We start from the raw sequence: 19,673 nt of genomic DNA, 5'->3' as shown, positions 1-19,673 counted from the left end.
AACAAATGAACAACTTGAAGAACATGTGGGACTATAATAAAAAACCTGAAACCTATGCCACCAAGGACAGGAAAAAGAGAGTGGGACTAAAAAAGTACTTGAAGAAACTGACTGGAAATGTCCAAAATTTGGCAAAAGACATAAGCCTACAGATTTGTGAATATAAGCGAGGCCCAAACAAGATAAGTCTAAAGAAATCTATGCCAAGGAACATTATTGTCAAACTTCTAAAAACTAAAGACACACACAAAAATTTTGCAAGCAGCAAGAAATAACTTACTTGTAAGGAAAAATCAATTTGAATTTAGTATGAATGTCATAAACAACTCTACACATAATAATTTGATAGTGCAGGTAAAACAGACTAATTCCTTAAAAAACACACATTACTACAACTCAATCAAAATGAAAAACAAAATTTGAACAGCCCTGTAACTGGGAAGGAAGTTAAATTAATCAAGTTTAAAGAAGAATTAATACTGAACCTATATAATTTCTCCCAGAATACAGAACAGAAGGAAATGTTTTCTGACAAATTTCATCAAGTCAGTATTATTGTGGTACCCAAAGAGAGACAGTACAATAAAATACCCAATATACAGAACAATATCCCTCACAAATATAGATTTTAAATTGTTTTTAAAATTCAGCATAAAAAATCATTAACATATAAAAGGAATTATATACTATAACCAAGAAGGTTTATCCAGGGATGTAAGTGTGGTTCAATATTTGAATATCAATCAATGTTACCCACCACTGAAGCAAGTTATAAAAGAAAAATTACATGATCATACCAACTGACAGAGTACAATCATGCACCACTTAACAATGATACATTTGGAGAAGCAAGTCACTTGGTGATTCTGTCATTGTGCAAACATCATAGTATATACTTACATAAACCTAGATGGTGTGACCTACTACCCATCTAGGTTACATGGTATACACTGTCATATATGTGGTCATTGTTGACTGAAATCTCATTATGTGGTGCATGACTGTAAAAGCATTTAAAACTCCAACACCTATTCATGAAAAAAAAAACCTCTCAGCAAACAAGAAACAGAGAAAAACTTCCTCCTCTTGATGAAGGACATCTATAAAAAACCTAGAGCTAACATTATGCTGAATGGCAGGAGACTGAATGCTTTTGCTCTACGATGAGGAAAATGGCCAGGGTGTCCACTCTCACCACTGCTATTCATCATAGCAATAGACATTATAGTCAATACTCCAAGGCAAAAAAAAATCTGTTATAAAAAGGTATATACACTGGAAAGGAAGAACAAAGTGTCTTTATTTACTGATGACAAGATTGTCTACATTGAAAATTTCAAGTACTCTACAAAAAAATTCATAAAATTAGTAATTTGGTTCAGCAATTCCACAGGATACAAAACTAACATATAAAAATTAATTGTTTTCTATAGGTATCTGCAGTACATCTACCAATTCCTGTTCATACCAAAGACATGAACACATGGAAACCAAAACTTCAAATGTAATACCATTTATAATAGTTAAAAGAGAAATACCTATGTATAAATCTAAACCTGTCCTGTACACTGAAAACTACAAAATGCTGACAAAAAAAAAAAAATCAAAGAAACCTAAAGAAATGGAGAGATGGGTCATACTCATGAATTAAACAATCAACATAGTAAAGATGTTGATTCTCTCCATAGCAGTATACAGGTTTAACACAATTTGAATCAAAATCCCAGGAAGATTTTTTTGTGGAGATAGGTAAGATTATTCTAAAACTTATACAGAATAACACAGAAACTAGAATAGCTAACATAATTTTGGAAAAGAATAATGTAGGAAGAATCAGTCTATCTAATCTCAAGAATAATACAGCCACAGTAGTCAAGACTGTGGATCACACAGATCAGTGGAACAGAATATATGACAAAGGAGTAGCCCCACTCAAGCAAAGCCAACTGATTACTTTTTTTATCTCCCCCCTTCACTCCCTCCCACCCCAGCCATCCCCACCTCCCCCCTCAGTTCTACACCCTTGGCTTTGTCTATGTGTCCTTTATACATGTTCCTTCACAACCCTTCCTACTTTTCCGCCATTATCCCCTTCCACCTCCCCTCTGCTTACTGTCAGTTTGTTCTTGATTTCAATGTCTGGTTCTATTTGATCACTTGTTTGTTTTGTTGATTAGGTTCCACTTACAGATGAGGTATTTGTCTTTTACCACCTGGCTTATTTCACTTAGCATAATGCTTTCCAGCTCTATCCATGCTAACAGAGAAGGTAGAAGCTCCTTCTTTCTTTCTGCTCCATAGTACTTCATTGTGTAAATGTACCACAGTTTTTTGATCCACTCATTTACTGATGAGCACTTACATTGCTTCCAACGCTTGGCTATTGTAAATAATGCTGCTATGAACTTTGGGATGCATAAGTTCTTTTGAATTGGTGTTTCAGGATTCTTAGGGTATAGTTCCAGCAGAGCCAACTGATTTTTGACCAAAGGTCCAAAGCAAGTCAGCAAAGATACACATTTAACAAATAATGGTGAAGAAAATGGATATTCACAGGTTTAAAAAAAAATAACTCAAAATGAATCATAGATTTAAATGTAAATCTATTAAAATTTTTGAAAGAAAATATAGGAGACAATCTTTGTAACCAGGGATTAGTTGGTTATTAGATATGACATTAAAAGCACAATCCATGATATAGAGGCAAGAAGCTGATAAACTGAATTTTATCAAAACTAAGAACTGTCCCTCTGTGAAGGGCTCATTAAGAGGATGAAAAGACAAACTATGGGCTGAAGAAACTATTTGCAATGAAATCTGATAAAGGATTGATATCTAGAATATATTAAAAAAAGCTCTCAAAACTCACCAGGAAAAAAAGGCTGGCTGGGTGGCTCAGTTGGTTGGAACATCATCCCATACACAAAAAGGTTGCACATACAGTCCCTGGTTGGGGTGTGTATGGGAGGCAACTGATTAATGTTTCTCACATCAATGTATCTCTCTGTCTTTCTGTCTCTCCTCCTCCTTTCTCCCCAAAAATCAGTAATTAAAAAAAAAACTCACCAGCAAAAACCACACACACATACACAGACAAAATAATCCACTTAAAAACAGGCAAAAGACATGAAGAAACATTTCATCAAAGAATATATACAAATGGCAAATATGCATGTGACATTATGTTCAATATCATTAGTCATTACAGGAATGCAAAATTAAGACCACAATGAAATATCTATCACTACCCATCTATTAGAATGGTTAATATAGAAATAGTGATAACATCAAATGCCTAAGAGGATGTAGAGATACTGGATCTCTCATACATCGCTAGTGAAAACTGAGTTTCTTAAAACTTCGAACATAAGATAGTGCTTGCATCTAGCCAGGGAACTTGATGGCACAGTTCTAGCTGATTTGAGACCCCAAACAACAAGCCTTACTTAGCTTAGGACATAGTTGTACTGCCCACCTGGGCAGAGAAGTTAATTTTAGTCCTGTGCTAAAGTGCTAAGTGCAGCCCACAGTCCCCCGCCATCAAGTAAGCTGGCCAGAGGACCTGGGAAACTGACGAGCCCAGCAGCACTTAAGGAGAACACCTGGCCAGTGATTCCACCCATCTGCAAAGCCCAGCTGGTGAACTCATTAGGCCAGGGAGGTTGGTGTACAGTTTTATCTTATTCAGGTTTTTAGCCAGCAAGACATACCAGCTGTGGAGTCTGTTATACAGAACCACCCAAGCTTGGAAAGCAAATATGTATTCAGCCTGCTTAGGTTTGAATACAGCCTGCAGGCCTACCAAAGAGGAAGCCTAACCAGAATACCTGGAAAACTTCATAGCCTCACCTACAGCTCCACTTACTACAGCACTGGAGCAGAGAGGTGAGCTAATGTGATACCACCAAAGGAAAGTAATAAAGCTCCAATAACTAACCTTAAAGAAACAGAGATTTATGAACTGTCTGCAAAGAATTCAGAATATTCCTCTTACAAAAATTTACTGAACTACAAGAAAACACAATTAAATGAAATGAACAAAGTGAGAAGTTTAACAAAGTAAAAGCCATTTAAAAATACCCAGAAGTTTTAAAGTTGAAAATAGCAATCAATGACTGGCCTGAAGAATTCATTGGAGAGCTTAAACATCAGTCACAATCAAGCAGAAGAAAGAATCAGTGTACTAAAAGGAGGAGCTCAAAGGAAAATAAAGAGTGAACACAGACTATGGAGTCATAGGACACCATCAAGAGAACAATACATGCATTACGAGAATGCCAGAATAAGGAAGAGAAAGAAGGAACAGGAAGTATTTTTAAAGTAATAATGACTGAAGGCTTCTCAAACCTGGGGAGAGAAATGGACGTCCAGAGTCCCATTTGGCCCAAAGGATTACAAATAGGTTTAACCCAGAAGGGCTACACAGAGACACATTATAATGACATTGTCAAAAGCCAAAGACAGAATGCAGCAGAAGAGCAAAACATCAGACTGCCACCCCAATAAGATTATGGGCAGAAATTTTGTAGGTCAGTCAAGAACAAGGCAATATATTTAAAATACAGGGAAAAAAACTATCAGCTAAGAATATTACACCTAGCAAAACTGTCTTTCAGAAAAAAATGAGAGATAAAAACTCTCCCCATGCAAAAAAAAAAAAAAAAAAAAAGCAAGCTATGGGAGTTCATTGCCACTAAAACTGCCTTATGAGAAATACCAAAGTTCTTTAAGCAGAAATTGGATGCCATTAACATCATAAGAACACATGAATATAAACGTAACACTGACAATTGTAAATACAGTGTCAAAGTTAGAGTCTCTAATATTGTAATGGTGCCACATAATTCATTGACAGCTCTAATTTAAAAGTTAACATACTAAAATGACCATTAATAGACCCGTGGCCAAGATGGAGGCATAGGTAGACACACTGTGCCTTCTCGCACAACCAAGACAGGGACAACAACAATTTAGAAACAGTAACAACCAGAACTGACAGAAAATTGAACTGTATGGAAGTCAGACAACCAAAGAGTTAAAACAGACACGTTCATCCAGACCTGTAGGAGGGGCAGAGTTGGGCAGCCGGGTGGAGAGGGGTTGGGCAGAGAGGGGTCGGGCACAGAGGGGTCGCAGCACAAAGAGAGGTGGGGCCCACATGTAAGGCATCCCGGGCACGTAAGACCACAGCGGGCGGATCCTGGGCACCCAGGCAGCAGCTGGCAGACACCGGGCTCAGGGTGGCAACCGCAGACCCAGCAACACGGCGATTGTTAAGTAAGGCACTGTGCACAACGCAGTCTCCCAGCGCTGGGAAATAAAAGCCTCAGGGCACTAACTGAAAACACCTGTGGGGGTTGAGGCACAGGGAGAGACTCCCAGCCTCACAGAAGGGTTTGTTGGAGACTCACAGGGTCCTAGAACGTGCACAAGCCCACCCACACAGGAATTAGCACCAGAAAGGCCTAGTTTGCTTGTGGGAAGGAACAGAAGGGACTGAAGTCTGACAGAGAGTAGAGCAAGCTCCGTTGTTCCCTCTCAGACCCCATCCCCATATACAGCGTCACAACCCAGACACTGGGTTGCCCTGCCCTGGTGAACACCTAAGCCTCCGCCCCTCATATGTAACAGGTGTGACAAGACAAAGAAAAATGGCCCAAATGGAAGAACAGATCAAAGCCGCAGCGCAAATACAACTAAGTAACTAAGAGATAGCCAACCTATCAGATACACAGTTCAAAGCATTGGTGATCAGGATGCTCACAGAAGTGGTTGAATTTAGTTGCAAATTAGATGAAAAAATGAAGGCTACGCTAAGTGAAATGAAGGAAAATGCAGAGGGAACCAATAGTGATGGGAAGAAAACTGGGACTCAAATCAATGTAATGGACCAGAAGGAAGAAAGAAATAATCAAACAGAAAAGAATGAAGAAACAAGAATTCAAAAAAATGAGGAGAGGCTTAGGAACCTCCAGGACATCGTATACATTCCAACATCTGAATTATAGGGGTACCAGAAGGGGAAGAGGAAGAGCAACAAATGGAAAAGTTCTTTGAACAAATAATAAAGGAGAACTTCCCCAATCTGGCAAAGGAAAGAGACTTCCAGGAAGTCCAGGAAGCTCAGAGAGTCTCAAAGAAGTGGACCCAAGGAGGAACACACCAAGGCACATCATAATTACATTAGCCAAGGTAAAAATGAAGGAGAGAATCCTAGAAGCAGCAAGAGATAAAGAGACAGTTACCTACAAAGGAGTTCCCATTAGAATGTCAGCTGATTTTTCAAAAGAGACCTTACAGGCAAGAAGGGGCTGGAAAGAAGTATTCCAAGTCATGAAAGGCAAGAACCTCCATCCAAGATTGTTCTATCCAGCAAAGCTTTCATTTAGAGTGGAAGGGTGAATAAAGTGCTTCGCAGATAAGGTCAAGTTAAAGGAGTTCATCATCACCAAACTCTTATTATACGAAATGTTAAAGGGACAGATCTAAGAAAAAGAAGATAAAAAACATGTACAGTAAAATGACAGCAAACACAATTATTAACAACCATACCTAAAACAAAAACAAACTAAGCAAACAACTAGAATAGGGACAGAATCACAGAAATGGATATCACATGGAGGGTTAACAACAGCAGAGTGGGAGGAGGAGAGAGGGGGAAAGGTATGGAGAATACATAGCATAGATAGTAGGTAGAAAATAGGGGGAGGGCAAGAATAGTATGGGAAATGTAGAAGCTAAAGAACTTATGACACATGGACATGAACTAAAGGGGGGGGAATGTGGGTGGGAAAGGGTTTGCAGGGTGGAGAGGAATGAAAGGGGGTAATGGGACAACTGTAATAGCATAATCAATAAAATATATTTAAAAAATAAATAAAAACAAATAAAATAACCATAAATACAATAACGTGTTACAGAATACATACTATAAAATGTATGTAAATTGAAATAACAGCCCTGGTTGGTGTGATTCAGTGGACTGCACACTGGCCTGTGGACCAGAGTCACCAGCCTGATTCCCAGTCAGGGCACAAGCCTCGGTTGTGGGCCAGGTCCCTGGTATGGGGTGGGTGAGAGGCAACCACATATTGATGTTTCTCTCCCTCTCTTTCTCCTTCCCGTCCCCTCTTTCTAGAAATAACTAAATAAAATCTTCAAAAAAAAAACCCCAAAAATCAATAACCTAAAATATATGGAGGGAACAAAAGTGTCCAGTTTATATATATTATAAAAATTAAGTTATGAGCTGAAAGGGTGTTATATTATATGTAAGCCTCATGATAACCAATAAGGAAAAGCCTGTAGGAACTACATACAATACTGTGATACTGGAGTGTAACAATATTACTACAAAAAGTGGTCAAATCACAAAGACAGAAAGATAAAAAGAAATAAAGGATCGACAAAACTGTTAGAATGCAAAAACAGGGCAATGGCAAGACTTTACCTAGTAATAACTACTTGGAATGTAAATGGGTTAAAGTCTAAATCAAAAGACATAATGGCTAAATGGATTTTAAAAATCCAACAATAAGCTGCTAACAAGAGACTCACTTTGGCAAACAAATTGAGAGAAAAGGTGTGGGGAAGGGTATTTTAAGCAAAAAGTAACCAAAAGAAAGCAGGGGTAGCTGTACTTATAACACACAAAATAGATTTGAAGCTAAAAATGGTCAAAGAAAACAAAGAAAGTCATTATATAATGATAATGGGATCAATCATCAAGAAGATACAAAAATTGTAAATATTCATGAATGTAACATCAAAGCGTCAAAACATATAAAGCAAACACTAACGGAACTAACAGGAACTATAAACAACATTACAGTAATAATTGGGGACTTTAATACAACACTTTCAACAATGGAGAGAACATCCAGTCAGAAAATCAGTAAGGAAACAGAGGATTTGAACAGCATTATAGACCAAAGAGAACTAAGAGATATTTACAGAACATTCTGTCCAGAAAAAGCAGAATAATCATTTTTCTCAAGCATAAAGAGAACATTTTCTAGGATTAAGACATATGTTAGGCCACAAAGCAAGTCTCAGCAAATAAGACTAAAAACACACCAACTCTGTTTTTTAGCCACAATCATACCAAACTAGAAGTCAGTAACAGGAGGAAAACTAGCAAGTATTTGGAGATTCAACAACACACTCTTGAACAACCAATATATCAAAGAAGAATTTAAGTAGGAAATAAAAAATATTTTGAGCCCTGGCTCAAGTTGGTTGGAGCATCTCCCATACACCAAAAGGTTGTGGGTTGGATCCCTGGTCAGGGCATACACCTTGGTTGCAGATTTTATCACTGGTTAGGGTGCATATGGGAGGCAATTGATATCTCTCCCTCCCTCCCTCCCTGTCGCTGTCTTTCTCCCTCCCTGCTCCCTCCTTCCATTTCTCTCTGAAAAAATCAATAAACATATACTTGGGTAAAGATTTAAATACATCCACACATATTTTTTAAATCTTGAAAATGAAATTACAACATACAAAAACTTATGGAATGCAGCAAAAGCAATTCTAAGAGGAAAATTTATAGTAATAAATGTATAAATCAAGGAAAAAGACCTCAAATAACTTAATTTTACATCTCAAGAATTTGAAAAAAAAGAAAGAATAAATACCAAAATAGAAATAAATGAAATAGAAAATATGAAACAATAAAAAGACTGGCAAAACTAAGATGTGGGTCTTTGAAAAGATTAAGTTGACAAACCTTTACCTAGACTAACCAGAGAGAGAAGTGGAGAGATCCCAAATAATAAAATTATAAATGAAAGAGAAGACACGATAACTGATACCACAGGAATACAGTAAGAATCTACTATGAACAATTATACACCATCAAACCAGATTACCTAGATAAACTAGAAAAATTCCTAGAAACAACCTACCAACTCTGACTCATGAAGAAATAGAAAATCTGAATAGACCAATTACTGTAAGATTGAATGTGTAATCAAAAACCTTCCAACAAGTCCAAAAGCAGAAGGATTGATGGGTAAACTTTACCAAAGTTTTTAAAAAACATTTTATTTATTTATTTTTAGAGAGAGGGGAAGGGAAGGAGAAAGAGGGGGAGAGAAACATCAATGTGTGGTTGCCTCTAACATGCCCCATACTGGGGACCTGGCCCACAACCCAGGAATATGCCCTGACTGGGAATCGAACTGGTGACCCTTTGGTTCACAGGCCAGCACTCAGTCCACTGAGCCACACCAGCCAGGGCTTGCCAAAGATTTTTTAAAAGAATTAACAGCCATTCTTTTCTAACATTTCCAAGAAACTGAAGAAGAAGGAACACATAAAATAATTTTATGAGGCCAGCATTACCATGATACAAAAGCCATATAAGGCCACTACATAAAAAGAAAACTATATGCCAATATCCCTAAGAAATACAGATGCAAAAATTCTCAACAAAATACAAGGAGGCTGAATTTAACAGCACATTTAAGGATCATATGCCATGATTCATCCATCCCTGGGATGCAAGGATGGTTCAACATACACCAATCAATAAATGTGATTCATCACATTAATTATAAAGATAAAAATCATATGATCACTCAAAAGATCCAGAAAAAGCATTTGAAAATTCAGCATCTCTTCATAAGTAAGAATTCTTATCAAATTGTACATAGAAGTATTTCAACGTAATAATAAAGGCAAATTATGACAAGCCCACAGCTAACATCATACTCAACTGTGAAAAGTTGAAGGTTTTTTCTCTAGTATTAGGACCAAACAAAAGTGCCCACTCTCACCACTACTCAACATAGTACTGGAAGTTCTGGCCAGAGTAACAAGGCAAAAAAAAAAAAAAAACAAATAAAAGACATTAGAATTAGGAAGGAAGAGGTAAAAATATCTTTGTTTGCAAATATCATCTTATATATAGAAAAGCCTAAACACTCCACCAGAAAAGTGTTAGAACTAATAAATTAATTCAGTAAAGTGGCAGGATACAAATATAATACACAAAATCAGTAGTACTAAACAACAAATTATCAAAAAATGAAAAATGAGAAAAATTCCATTATAGTAGCATCAAAACCAATAAAATACATAAAAATAAATTTAACCAAGTAAATGAAAGATTTATATATTGAAAACTGTAAGACATTGATTAAAGAAGTTAAAGAAGACACAAATAAATGAAAAAATAGCCTACATTCTTAAATTGGAATAATTAATATTGCTAAAATGCCCATACTACCCAAAACCATCTATATATTCAAGGCAACTCCTATCAGGATTTTCAAGGCATTTTTCACAAAAATTTTTAAAAATCCTAAAATTCATACAGAACTACCAAAGACTCCAAGTCCAAAAGAATCCTGAGAAAGAACAAAGCTAGACATATCACACTTCTTAATTTTAAATCATATTACAAGGGTATAGTAATCAAAACTGCATTGTGCTGGCATAAAAATGGACACACAGACTAGTGGAAAAGAATTGAGAGCCCAGAAGTAAACATATACAGTCAACTAATATTTGACAAGGAAGCCACAAATAGTGGAGGAAAAAACATTTTATTTAATAAACATTGCTGGGAAATTAGATATTTATATGAAAAAAATGAAACTAGACCTCAATCTCATACCACTTACAAAAATTAACTCAAAATCAATTAAAGATGTAAATATAACACTTAAAACCATAAAACTCTTAGAACAAAAATAGGAAATAAGTTCCTTAACATCAGTAATAGTAATGATTTTTTTTGGATATGACACCTAAAGCACAAACAACAAAAACAAAAATAAACAAGTGATGCTACATCAAACTAAAAAGCATCTGTATCATACAAAAATTATCAACAGAATGAAAAGGCAACCTATAACATGGAAAGAAATATTCTGAAACCACACATCTGATAAGGTGTTACTACACAAAATATATAAGAAACTCATACAACTCACTAGCAAAAAACCCCAAATAATCCAATTAAAAATGTGCAAAGCACGCAAATAGACATTTTCCAAAAGAAGATGTTAATGGCCAACAGGTATGTGAGTAGGTGCTCAACATCACTAATCATCAGGAAAATGCTAATCAAAACTCTAAGATGTTACCTCACACTCGTCAACATGGCAACTGTCAAAAAGGCAAGTGATGATAATTGTTGTGGAGGATATAGAGAAAAGAGAACCCTTGCCCAGTTTTGATGTGAATGTAAATTCACAAAGCCAATGTAGAAAACAGTATGGAGGTGATTAAAAAAATTAAAATTAGGCTACTATGATCTAGCAATTCAACCTCTAGGTATATATCCAAAAGAAGCTAAATAACTATCCTGAAGAGATAACTACAACCCCAAGTTTAGTTCAGCGTAATTAAAAATAACCAAGATAGGGAAACAAATGTCTATGGGTAGATTCATGGATAAGAAAACTTGATATTTATTATGTACACACAGGAATAGTATATAGCCATTAAAAAGAAATCCAACCATTTCTGACAACATGGATGGACCCTGAAAACATTATGCTAAGCAAACTAAGTCAGACAGAGAAAGACAACTACTGTATGCTGTCATGTATATGTGAAGTCATTTATAAGTTTTAAACACATAGAAATAGGGAGCAAATTGGTGTTTTCCAGAAGGTGGGAGAACTGTGTGAATGTGGTCAAAATGTACAAACTTCCCATTATAATATAAATAAATTATGGAGATGTAACATGCAGCATGATGACTACAGTTACCAATATTGTATTGGATGAGGCCTGTCCAGAAAGTATCCAGCTATGCAATATGAAAAAGAGAGGCATTTATTGAAGAAAATATAAGAAACATTGTACACAGGACAATGACATCTCAGTCTCCATCAAAGTAGGCACCTTGGGACCTCACACAGTTCTCCCAATAGTACCAGCTCCTCGCTCATATTTTCCTGAACCTCATCTATGGTCTGAAATCCCTTTCAAAGTTGATTTTAGTTCTAGGAAAAGCCAGGAAATCTGGGCTGCAGGGGGTGCTGAGTCACCTGGGTGACTTGATGTCTTGTCAAAAACTCTGTACCAGATGTGAAGCATGAGTGGGTGTGTTGTCTTGGTGAAGCTGCCAATCACCAGTTGCCCATAGCTATGGCCTTCTGAATCATCCAAATAGTTTCCATGGAAGAATGTACAAGCTTAACACAAAATTTGACACAGATCACTGCTCTACTCCCTCAGTCATTTTGAATGAGACAGCCACACAGTATATATGCTCATTCAACAATGTCTACTGCTCCCACTGACTAGTACAGTGAAATCATTATTCATGCATGCACATTCCAGTCCACTCTCCTTGGCTGCCAGGTTACACAGATGTCATGCAAACTGTTCTCGTTAACAATGGCTGAAATTTTTCCAGACCTCATATATTTGAAATTTGCTAACAGTAGTTCTGAAAAGTTCTCATCAGAATAAATAACATTATAACTATGTGAAGTGATGGATGTTAACAACCAAAATATTGCTCAGTAAATAAATGAGTATACAACTGTGGTACATCTATACCATGGAATATACTCACCATTAAAAAGGAACAAACTACTCATATATAATAACTAATGTGGATTTTAAGGGCATCATAATGAGTGAAAAAAGCCAATATCAAAAAGTCACATGCCATATGATTCTATATCTACTGATATAATATTCTTGAAACGACAAAATTAGAGACATGGAAAACAGGTTAGTGGACGCCAGAGACTGAGGATTATGGCTCACAATCCTCAACTGTGATTGAGGAGAATGAGGTGGATATACACAAGATAGGGGGATATGTATGCATAAGAAGACCTGTGTAGTAATCTATAGCAATCTGTAACTTGATTGTGGTGGTAGTTATAGGAGTCTATCTATACATGTGATAACATAACAGAACTATGCACACATGGTATACCAATATCAAATTCCTGGTTTTGATTTTAGTCAATAATATGTAAGATGTAACCACCAGGGAAACTGGGTGAAGGATCAACCACTGGGCAAGTGATCAATCTACACTATTATATCTTTGTAAATTTCTGTATATCTATAATTATTTCAAAAAAATTGAAAGAAATATATAATAAAATATAAATTCAGTTCAAAAACTATTTTGATATTCCTAGTTTTATTGTTTAAAACATGCAGAGAATGCAAAGAAAACATTGTTTTATTTTTGGTATAAGTGGTTCCTCGGTTTTTAAAAACAAGCTGAATATAAGACAAAACAGCTAAAAGGTACCCAAACCTGAGACTTTCAAAAGGATAAAATCTGTTATTTCTTCATAGTGGCATAAGTCTTGAGAATATCAATTTAACACATTGTATGCAGGAAATGTATTTATACAATAGTAGAGCACGTGATAAAAACTACCTGCAAACAATGTGTTAAAAAGTCCCATACATAGCTATTCACTTGTAAGAAGTTGTTAAAAGATAAAGCCTTCCATGCATATTCTAAATGACAATTGCAAAGAGCTAAAATTTACATTCTTACATTTTGTTTGAGTAAGGGTTCTAAATGGCCCATCAATTACTAAGGACTCCTCTTGAGGCTCTCTGAGGGTCTGGCTTGCTCTTCAGCCAAGTAGACACACAAGTTACACTGTACTATAATGTGTAAGTGATATCATGAACATTAAATATTGTCAAATGGTATGCAAATATTAATGGTTAAAATCAATAATACACACTTAGCCAAAAACATTTTAATTCTTGGTAAAAAATCTGTAAGGCACTATTTTTCCTCCAAAGATTCTGCAAATCCAATATCATATTTCACTAATTTGAAGGCATATATTTTAACATTTATCTAAAATTGATACATATCTTAAAATCACTCTTGGTCAAATAGCAGTCATGACATATTTGTCATTATGTGTACATTATGTGTACATGCATCAAAGTGTGAAGAATGGGTATCAGTGTCTTGAAAGAAAACCTTGGAGATAGATAATGACAGTCACTTATTTAAGAAATGATACATCATTAATGTTCTTGATAGCAGAGAACAGATGGAAACACAGGGACACCAAGACAGAGGCAGAGGTAGATACTGTGTGCCTCCTCGTACAACCAAAAGGACAACAAATTTAAAAACAAAAAACAACCAAAACTGATGGAAGTTTTAAAAAACAAATTGAACTGTATGGAAGTCCAACAACCAAGAAACTAAAGAAGAAACATTCATCCAGACTGGTAGGAGGGGTGAAGATGGGCAGCCAGACGGACAGGACTGCAGCAAGGCAGCAGCTGGCGGAGCAGGTGAGCCGGCGGCTTGCAGACTGGGCAGTCTGATATTTGTGTGTGGATAAACCAGGAGGAACAACTAGGGAATGAGACAGACCTCAAAACCTAGGGTTCCAGCACTGGGAAATAAAGCCTCAAACCCCTGACTGAAAACCCCTGTGGGGGTTGAAGTGATACCAGGAAAAACTCCCAGCCTCACAGGAGAGTTCGTTGGAGAGACACACAGGGTCCTAGAACATACACAAACCCATGTACCCAGGAATCAACAATGGAGGGGCCCAATTTGATTGTGGGTAGCTGAGGAAGTGACAGAAAACTGGAAGAGAGTGGAGCAAGCAGCACTTTTCTTTCTTGGACCACTCCCCTACATCACAATGCAGCCATGTGGGTTGCCCTGCCCTGATGAACACCTAAGGCTCCGCCCCACACTACTAATGGGCATGCAGAGACAGAAAAAAAATGGTCCAAATGAAAGAACAGTCCAAAACTCCAGAAAAAATACAACTAAGTGATGAAGAAATAGCCAACGTATCAGATGCAGAGTTCAAAACAATGGTAATCAGGATCCTCACAGAATTGGTTGAATATGGTTGCAAATTAAAGGAAAAAATGAAGGCTATGCTAAGTGAAATAAAGGAAAATGTACAGAGAACCAACAGTGAAGGGAAGGAAACCGGGACTCAAATCAATGGTGTAGACCAGAAAGAAGAAAGAAACATTCAACCAGAACAGAATGAAGAAACAAGAAATCACAAAAATGAGGAGAGGCTTAGGAACCTCCAGGACATCTTTAAATGTTCCAACATCCGAATCATAGAGGTGCCAGAAGGAGAAGAGGAAGACCAAGAAATTGAAAACTTATTTGAAAAAATAATAAAGGAGAACTTCCCCAATCTGGCAAAGGAAATAGACTTTCAGGAAGTCCAGGAAGCTCAGAGAGTCTCAAAGAATCTGGACCCAAGGAGGAACACACCAAGGCACATCATAATTACATTACCTGACAGGGTAATCTCCTTAAAGATAAGGAGAGAATCTTCAAAGCAGCAAGAGAAAAGGAGATAGTTACCCATAAAGGAGTTCCCATTAGACTACCAGCTGATTTCTCAAAAGAAACCTTACAGGCAAGAAGGGGCTGGAAACAAGTATTCAAAGTCATGAAAGGCAAGGACCTACATCCAAGATTACTCTGTCCAGCAAAGCTATCATTTAGAATGGAAGGGCAGATAAAGTGCTTCCCAGATAAAGTCAAGTTAAAGGAGTTCATCACCACCCAGCCCTTATTATATGAAATGTTGAAGGGACTTATCTAAGAAAAATATCAAAAATATGAACAAGCCCTGGCTGGCGTAGCTCAGTGGATTGAGCTCGGGCTGCGAACCAAAGTGTTGCAGGTTCGATTCCCAGCCAGGGTACATGCCTGGGTTGCAGGCCATAACCCCCAGCAACCACACATTGATGTGTCTTTCTCTTTCTCTCTCTCTCTCTCTCTCTCTCGCTCTCTCTCTCTCTCTCTCTCTCTCTCTCTCTCTCCTCTCTCTCTCTCCCCGCCTTCCCTGTCTAAAAATAAATAAATAAAATCTTTAAAAAATATATGAACAGTAAAATGACAACAAACTCACAGCTATTAACAACCAAACCTAAAAAAAATAAGGAAACCACTAGAACAGGACCAGAATCACAAAGATGGAGATCACATGGAGGGTTATAGTGAGGGAGTGGGGGGGGGGGGAAGGTACAGAGAATAAATAGCATAAATGGTATGTAGAAAATAGACAGGGAGAGGTTAAGAATATTACAGAAAATGTAGAAGCCAAAGAACTCATATGGACAACCCATGGACATGAACTAAAGGGGGAAATGCAAGTGGGAAGGGGTGTGCAGGGTAGAGGGGAATAAAGGGGGGAAAATGGAACTGTAATAGCATAATCACTAAAATATATTTTAAAAAAGACTTTGAGTTGAAAGTGAGTTAGAAGAGTTAAAAAGACTATGAATGTGAAGAAGTTATAAGAGCATCACAAATAATTTTACTTATATTTTCTTCATATTTATGTACTAGGGTGATATTATTTTACAAAGGGCTTTCCATAAATATGAAAAATTAAGTGATAAAATGTTGTCATAGTTAAAATGCATCTTCTTTCTCAGTAGCACATAAAACCATGGTATATTTTATTTTTTAAGATTGCATTTATTTATTTTTAGACAGGGTAAGGGAGAGAGAAAGAAAGGGAAAGAAACAATGTGTGGTTGCCTCTCACGCGCCCCCTACTGGGGACCTGGCCCACAACCCAGGCATGTGCCCTGACTGGAAATCAACTCGCAACCACTTTGTTTCACAGCCCTTGCTCAATCCACTGAGCTACATCAGCCAGGGGCCATGGTATATCTTGTAAGATTGCATCTCAGCTTCATCTCACCTTCTACTTCAAAACATTCAATCAATTTTCAAAACTACTATTTTCTTGCTCTCTTTTTAGTGTCTTCCATTAAAATTTGACTTACAGAATTGAATCAATAAAAGCCCAAGAATCAAGCCTAAGAATCAAGCTTCGAGGTAATGACAAAAATGAAAATCCCACTTTATATAAGCAAAATGTCAAAAGTAAAGCTATGCTGTGACTAATCTGGGCTTTGATTTCATTGGGTCTTGCAGTAACATTAATTTGGCAACTGATGTTTCAATATAGAACATGATTTCTGGCCTATTCTAGCCAATATTTCTTACAGAGTGCTAAATATATGCCAGGTATTGAATTAGGCACTAGAGATAGCATAGCGAATAAATCAGATATGATCCCTGCTTTCTTAGTGTTTAGTATTTAGAAGACTGACAAATCATAAACTGTTATAAATACTATGCAGAAACAACTGGAAAATGGAAACAAAAATGAACTCTGCTGGGGGTATACTCTACTCACTTCAGATAGTAACAATGGTTAACAGTGAACACTTAGAGTGTTTCACATCAGGTTCTGTACTGCATGCTTTATATACTCTTTAAATCTTCAAAACAACTATGTAAAATAGATATTACTATTGTCCTCATTTTACACACAGGGAAAATGAGGCTTTGAGAATTTAACTAATTTACCCAAGGTCACATAGTAAATAAGTAGGGAGCTGGGATGTAAACCCAGACAGTCTGACTCCCAAGTCCTTGTTCTCATCCATTACAATATTAGGGAGAGAGAGCTGTTCTGACAAAGTGTCATTTAAATTGACACATCAATGACAAGAACATAAGGGGTTGCTGAACAAAATCACATATAAAGCCCTAAAGAGAGAAAAGAGTCCTTCATTTTATAAAAAATGAAAGAAGGCTATCATTGCTGAAATGGAATTAGAGCAAGCAAGGATGTTGGTGAAATAGGGCTGTAGGAGGCCAGTACTGCCTCATGCAGGATCCCATGGGCTACAAGAACCTGGAATTTTATTTTAAGTGAAATTGGGACCACAGAAGACTTTGAACTGGACAGTGGCATGATCTTTTTTTATATTTTTAAGTATCTGATGTTTGCAGAATGAATTAAAAGAAGGAAAGAGAAATAGAGTCCAAGTCATTCATTTATTCAACATATATTAGAAAGGTTATAGAGTAGCTATTAATGTGGCAAGCACTATTCCAGATACTGGGCATATAGCCAGAAACAATAAAGGCATGGTCCTCCACTCTGGAATACAATTTAGAGTGGTGAACACAGATACACACACACACACACACACACACACCCCTACTCTCTGCTTACCTTAACGATTTCACCCACTGTACTGAACATTTTCAATCAGTGTACAAATTTTATCATCTCCCATCTTTAAACAAACATCAAACAAAAATATATCCTTTGACCTTTTATTCCCCTCTAGCTATCGTCCCACTTTCTACTCCCAAATGCAGAAAACTTCTTTAAAGACGTCTATATTAACTCCACCTCCAGTTATCTCAACCCACTACAATCAAGTTTCCTTCTTTCACCCTACTGAAAGGTTAGTAGATACCTTATACTTCACATATCTTTATATTTATTCTTATGTAGCTTTTTTTGTACGGTTTTTTTTTTTTTTTGCTTTGCCAGATTGTAAACTCTCTGCAGGTGATAAGTAGACCTTAAATATAGCTACTGGCACAGACTTTTATACCACTAACTAAACTAATATATAAAGCCAGTAATTCATTTTACAGCCCTTTGCGGATTTGTGTATGTGTGTGTTCAAAATCCCGTTTTCCTGCAAAGGATTGAAGGGGGCTCATGGTATCACGAAAAGCTAATGGAAACGAATATAGATAAAAAACAGTATATATAACCCATGTTAAAGAGCATGAAAATAATCCACAGATAACTGTTAATTACTAATGCTGGCCTTGAATTGAAATTCCTTGGCAGCCAAAGGAAGAAAAGAACCTGATTCCCACAGTGATATAGCATTTAATCTACCACAAAGTTAGGCACTTACATTCATGTGCAGAGATCGACTTTTCTCTGGACCAAAACCTGGAAGGGGCTTTGATCACTAGGTCTTTTATAAAAGTCGCCTTCAGTCTACGTGGCACAACTATGAAATCAAGAGACATCAATAAAAACAACTGAGCGAAGGCACAGAGTAATTCCGAAAGGCTGCTAAAGTTACTTAACTTCTGACACTTTTAGAGCAAGGACCTGTGATATGGTGTAACCACTGGTGACTCAACAAGAGAATCCCGTTTTCTTCCGAGGGTTTTGGTCCAGGCTTGGCCACCGCAAAACGGCGCCTGAGTCCCTTGGTGGTGAGAACAAAGGATCAGCGTTAGCCCAGCTGCTCGCGGGCAGCCTTTGCTTCAGGCGGGGCAGACGCCCCACACTGGGGGCAGCGTCTCGGCCCCAATCTTGGAAAGCGGGATTCAGGGTGGGCGGCACCTAGGGGTATATAGGAAGTGTCCTAGGTGAGCGGAAAGGTTTGACCTAAGGGGCTGGGGGGTTGGCGGGGGAAGTCAACTCAACCCTACACGAAGCACAACTCCAAACGGCACCATGCAGTCCCTTCTCAGACGTGGGAACCTCTCCCATCCCGAACATGAAGGAGCGGCACGGAATCCTCTCTTTGGTGTGTCACAGGGGCCGATCCTAGCTTCCAGGATCAGGATGCTATCATCCCACTCCTCCCTGAGACCCCAGAGATCACGCACCTGCAACCGCAGTATCCAAAGTCTCCACCCAAGTCTCTCTGCCTCCAGAAGACTGATTACGATTGGCTTGCACTGCTGTCCCGTTAGCTCTTTTCCAAGTGTGAGTGGCGTTAACTATCCGCTCTGGGTCTTGGTCCCTCCTTTCTCTCGCCACTCAAGCACCGCCCCACGTGACGTTACACGTTGCCGCAGAGCGCAGAGGCGGGTCTCCGTCCACCGCCCCAGCCGCTACCTTCTAGAGGAGGAGGCAGTGGTGTTGGGGGCG

At 37.6% G+C, this 19,673-nt stretch overlaps 1 protein-coding gene across 2 annotated transcripts in view; it reads right to left on the bottom strand.

Moving 5' to 3' along the window:
• KBTBD3 (kelch repeat and BTB domain containing 3) overlaps window positions 1-19,625 on the bottom strand; it is a 32,700-nt gene extending 13,075 nt beyond the window's left edge. For both annotated transcript variants that reach the window (XM_028516641.2, XM_028516642.2), the window contains exon 1: window positions 19,409-19,625. The gene's annotated coding sequence lies outside the window, so the exon portion shown is untranslated. The remainder of the gene's footprint in view (window positions 1-19,408) is intronic.
• Window positions 19,626-19,673: the final 48 nt, after the last annotated feature.

This window comes from Phyllostomus discolor, chromosome 6 (assembly GCF_004126475.2).
Source record: "Phyllostomus discolor isolate MPI-MPIP mPhyDis1 chromosome 6, mPhyDis1.pri.v3, whole genome shotgun sequence".
Taxonomy (NCBI): Eukaryota; Metazoa; Chordata; class Mammalia; order Chiroptera; family Phyllostomidae; genus Phyllostomus; species Phyllostomus discolor.
This window is presented reverse-complemented; position numbering and strand designations above follow the sequence as displayed.